General features: G+C 56.6%; 1 protein-coding gene and 1 long non-coding RNA gene across 9 annotated transcripts in view; both read right to left on the bottom strand.

Moving 5' to 3' along the window:
• The window catches only part of LOC113207626 (START domain-containing protein 10-like), a 17714-nt gene that overhangs the window by 7739 nt on the left and 4793 nt on the right, over positions 1 to 5182 (bottom strand). The gene's annotated exons all lie outside the window — the stretch shown is intronic.
• Positions 9 to 3229, bottom strand: LOC127751132 (uncharacterized). Its single transcript, XR_008011989.1, has 3 exons — positions 3048 to 3229; positions 659 to 850; positions 9 to 151 (listed from the first exon to the last, which is right to left on the bottom strand). It is a non-coding gene; the product is annotated as an uncharacterized LOC127751132 (long non-coding RNA).

The following is a 5182-nucleotide window of genomic DNA, read 5'->3' as shown; positions in this document are numbered from 1 at the left end:
ACCTATCGTAGTAGAACACGGCGTACTGCGGGGTGGGAGGCAGCTTGACGTCGGGCGGGGCGGCGGAGGAGCGGTAGAGCCCCAGGTTGTGGCGCGCGCACACCTCCTGGACCCTCTGCAGGCGGTGCTCGTTCCAGCGGCTCGCTGCTCGCTGCAAACAAAACGGCTTTACGTGCACTGGCTCCGAGTAGAACATGAGGGAGAAATGCAAGGCGATGCAGACATGACATGTCGCCTTATTTGAGTGGGATGTAAATACGATGCTCAATTTGGTCGAGAAACACATGACTTGGTGATCGTCCAGAAAGTACGTCCGTCATTCGCCGAGCCAAACTGCCAAGTTCAGCCTACTGGCCACTAGTTCAGCCGACGCAAGCTTTCATAGCGCCTGCTAGGTAGGCAACAACTTGACTACAGCGCATGCGTGCACCGCGGGGTGGCCTATCCCCAGTCTCGCAGGCGCTGAGCTCCCGTGATTTGCCGAATGAATCAGAGGAATTAGGGGACTATCTAAAATGGACGTACTTTCTTTACGAAAAACGTTTCTAATATACAAGTATGTGCCTTCCAGGTCGACCTTAGCGCACGCATGCAAAGCCTCAATAATCAGGCGCGCTTGTGAAATCTTACGCGCGAGCACCTAAAATTTGCAACTCACTATGAAACTGGCTGCCTCCTTCTCCGAGACGTTGACGGCGTCCTCGGCGCCCTCTTCCTGACGTCGACGCTGTCCTTCCTCGGACTTGCGGCGCACGAGCTCGTCCTGGAAGCGGTGGAAGCCTCCGGGGTCATCCGGGCCGAACTGCGCCGGCGCGTCGTCGTCGCCCTCGGTGCGGGTACTCTTCTTGCCCTGCAGCAAGCCGTTGTCCAGCAGTCCCAGGACGAGGGAGGCGACCAGCAGGAGCGCCCCGCACACCGCCAACGCCACCACCAGGCGGCGGATGTGGCGGGGCTTCATCGCCAGGACCAGGTCCACGATGGCGGCGGGGGTCACGCGACGCGACGGTGCTCAACTGGTGCTCACGTACTCCGACCCCAGCCTGACGACGACGGCATCCTGCGCCTCGACTCTCCGAAGCAGGACCAAAAACTGTCAACTCCGCGTCGCAAACCGCCCGGGCAGCTACCGGTCCGCGAAACGGCCGCCACCCCGTGCCATCGCCCGCCTGGTTCTGGCAACAACACCGCGAAGTTGGGCCCCCTCCGGTACCCTCCGGCCCGGCCTGCCCGGCCGCCCCCCCAGTCCCAACGGGACCGCTGCGCGCTGCGCCGCGCCGGATGGGACGGCCGGCCGGGCTCAGCGCGGCTAGAGAGCGGCGCTCAGAGAGGTAACGGAGCCCCGCGGGGTCGGGTAGGGCGCTGCTCGCGCTGCTTGCCGTGTCGTTCCGCGAGTGCCCTCCAGCGGGCCGGGGACCGCCAAATGCAGCAGCACCAGTTTCGGCGAGACCATGATACCAGTCGTAGTCTCGACTTCATGGCATGCCCTATTGACTCCTGCTGGATGCTACTATTCCAGCCCGACTCTATGGCGATCAGCCCCCCCCCCCTTTCCCTCTCGATCCTTTCTGCTGCAGCGACATCAACATCGCGCTCCTGTTCCGTACCGCGCGGCAGCATCGCATCACGGTGGCGCCGGAGGCTCGGAGCGTGCCGAGAGAGCAGCGACCTCACGACTGTTCCACTCCAGGGAGCGCGGAGCGGCCGGCGGGGGTGATAAGCCCGACATTGTCCATACCTCACCACCACCCTGCTCCCCTGCTCGTGCCGCCCGCCGGAGACGAGCATCTAATGAGTTGGCGGTTTTGAGTGAGGCCTCGGCGAGCTTGGCGTTTACCTCGATGACAACTTCTGCTCTCGGACGCGGGCGGCGAGGAGGGCGGACCGAAAAGCCGTGGTAGCAAGGGCCGTTTGGTTGACTCAAGCTCAAGTGCCCAGGTAGCCAGCCGTGACGAGAACAAAGGAACGAGAGTGCCGAGCGAAGTCTAGACCTAGACGGGGCTGGCACTATGGCGTTCATAGTGCCTCCATACAAAGTTGTCAAAATGGACGCCGCAGTGTTACGGGTTTGCCTACTCCCCCGTAAGGTGCCATGGCCCCTAGAGAGTATGCTATTGCTATTCCGCGGCACTGCGGCGTAGCGTTGGCTCCAACACTCCCGCTATTGATCTGACATTCCCGAACATAACATCAAGTACTGATGGGTAAACGACCCTTCTTGGATCGTCGTGGGTGGGCCTGAAGGGAAAGACGATACTAAACCAATACATTTCCGAATCAACGGCGCCATGGCGTAGACAACACACGATCACGCTGTGCGATCCATGGGAGAACATCGCCAGTTTTAGGATCAGCAGCGTGGCGGTGCGGTGCCGGCTCCCGCTGGTCTGCGGCTCATCTGGCGTGGCTGCCGAATAAGTTGCCTACCCTTCAGGCGAGGGGGCCGACAGGACAAAGCTGCCAATTATTTCGCCTCAAACCAACAGAATAAGCGAGTAAAATTTGTTGTGATCGGGAGAATACAAATTTGACCACATAGCGTTTAAGAGGGGACCTCTAGGGGGACCTTTGAAACAAAATTAATAATTATCTGCTTAAGGATTAAGTTTTATCCCCGAGGGGTGCCCAACTCGTAAAATCAATGTACAGCGGATTACGAAACAGGAAAGATTGACCTAGGATTACCGAGGACTATCTGGGATTACCAATGATTACCAAGGAATACCGGTGGTTACCAAAGATTACCAGCGGTGTTTGTTCGTCCTTCGTTTACCGTATGTGTATGTCGCTATCATCAAACGACAAACTTAAGACAAAATAACTCTATAGCCAGTCGTTCTAGACGCTAATCCTAACGTAATAGACCCTATTTGGTCTCGGCTCAAGGAGAGGAAAACAGGAATACCGACCGCGGAACCAGTTACAAACAAATCACGCTACTTTAACGTTTAAATGAATTTGGTGGGTAAAAGCACCATCCAAAATGTTTCTTAGAATTTTTATAGCAGGTTTGCAAGTTTTCTCGTACAGATATGGCAGGATAGACGTACAAGTACAGGTGCAAGGTAGTCATGTTAACACGGCGGGCCCACGAGCATCCACTTGCATAGCACGAGCCCTCTTGGTCTCTCGGCGGCGGCCTTGATCCATTCGATTCAGCGCAAAGCAGCCCGAACCGCAACCGGACATCCTGCCGCAGAGACAAACGTGTGATGATTCTACTGACATTCACCTGGCGGGAGGGCGCCGCCCTTCTGCTGCATCGCCAACCCTTACCCCGGAGCGCTTGCAAGGTGCTTCTCGTGCTCCGCTATCCTCGCTCCTGCAGCATGGTCTCCCACTCCTCCAGCCGCTTCAGCCAGCGGCGCTGCTGGGCCCGCTGCAGCTCCATCTGTGCCATGAAGGACTCCATGCCGGCGGTCCCGCCACTTCTGCGGGCCGGACTGTCTTCTCAGCGGCGACCGGGACCCAGTGCCTCCTGGACATGACAGGGAGACAACGTGACGCCATCTGCACGGCGGGGGACGAAAACACTCAGCTGCTGGACACCTTGTGGTTTGGCACCCTTTTCCCTGCAGGGTGCAGGCCAAGCCTAGGTAGGGTGCCCTGTTATTGGACACGCCCTGCCTGGGCCCCTCTGCAGGGAAACAGCACCAAACCACAAGGTGTCCAGAGGGTCACGTACCTGAGTCGCACAGCTGCTGGTCACCCTGGATTTACAGTGTAAGACAGGGGGCCCCACTCACTGCAGCCAGCTGCGAATCCTGTCAGACGCTGAGGGCACGGCGGAGGCGGCTGGGGCGGCGGCGGTGAGTCCGTCGTCGGGGCCGCCGGTGGCTGGTCCGGCTTCATCGTCGGCTGCTGCGGCGACGATGGTGGGGCCGTCCGCCAGTGGGGCGGAGGGGCCTTAGTTATCTGACCATTACCAATGTGTGGGTGAATTTTGTTTCACTGCATCTCATTAAACAAAGAAAGAACATCAGAATGTACCTCCGGACCCATTTTCGTGGTCTTGGCAGCCTGAACCTACAAGAAAGCTATTGTCTACTTTGGAAGCTTGTGCACAAGATTCATCCAAAAACAATTGGTTTAAAAATCTGCACTAAGGTTTTCCTGAATCAGGACCACAAGGGCTGTTAAATGACACAGGGGGTTTTAGTATACTATGTTGCAATCTTGCAAACAATCTTGCATTATTTTATTTTACAATTTACTAAAAATACTAAAATTCAATTTTGTTATATTTCTAATGAAACATTTACTTCTAAAATAGACAACAGCCTTCCTGTAGGTTCAGGCTGCCAAGACCATGAACATGGGTTCAGTGGTGAAACAAAATTAACTTACACATTGGTAATGGTCAGATATCTAAGGTCCCCAAATTGTTCCTACTGAAAAATGCCAAAATGGTCAGCTTAAGTTACAACCCTCTTAAGAATAACAGCCGATCAGCGTAAGCGGTCCTGTATGGTAGAGACACTTACTCCAGTGTAGAGACTAACCTCACAAAACGGCGCAGCCAAGCGGCGGTCGGGAAGCTCACGACGAATCAGGGCCACTCCAGTTTCACCCCCTCATCGTATTAAGGAGGGCAGAGTACTCACTCATCTTTAATTGCCTGAGGAGTTTCCGGAATCAGTTCAACAAGCCTTTCACACAAGGGGATGAGCTCAGTGCGCGGACGTGCGGAGGAGTGCACGGCGTCCGTGTACGCTGTCCGTGTACGGGGCTGCCAGAGGCGCTGCCAGGCCAGGTCTGCCCCGGCCCAGGGCCAGGGTTGCCTAGCAGCAACAACAGTAGCCGGGATAGAGGGGCGGTCAAGGAGCGAGTTCCCCAAAGGATGCACTAGGGATGCAGACAATAATCGCACTACGGGAACGGCTCAGAAGGGGGGGGGGGGGCGGTTGAACGAGACTTTGCCTTCTGGTAGAGAGTCTCTTAGGGGACTGTCTCAAAACATAGGCGCGCAGTCTTGAGCGCAGCGGTGGCGTGGCGGTGCACTGCCGATGCTGCAATGCGAGCTCTGCGCCCCCCTCGCCCCTGGAGAGCAATCGGAGAGCTCCCTGAAAACAACCAACAACCAGAAACGCCTTCTAAATTGACTGGAACAGGGTGAGGGGGGTAGTGGGAGGGGAGGACTTTAGTCCAGCAACACAGTTAGCCCGCTCTGTGCTAGAGAGTGAGG

This window comes from Frankliniella occidentalis, unplaced genomic scaffold, assembly GCF_000697945.3.
Source record: "Frankliniella occidentalis isolate FOCC.00 unplaced genomic scaffold, Focc_3.1 Scaffold8, whole genome shotgun sequence".
Lineage (NCBI taxonomy): Eukaryota > Metazoa > Arthropoda > Insecta > Thysanoptera > Thripidae > Frankliniella > Frankliniella occidentalis.
This window is presented reverse-complemented; position numbering and strand designations above follow the sequence as displayed.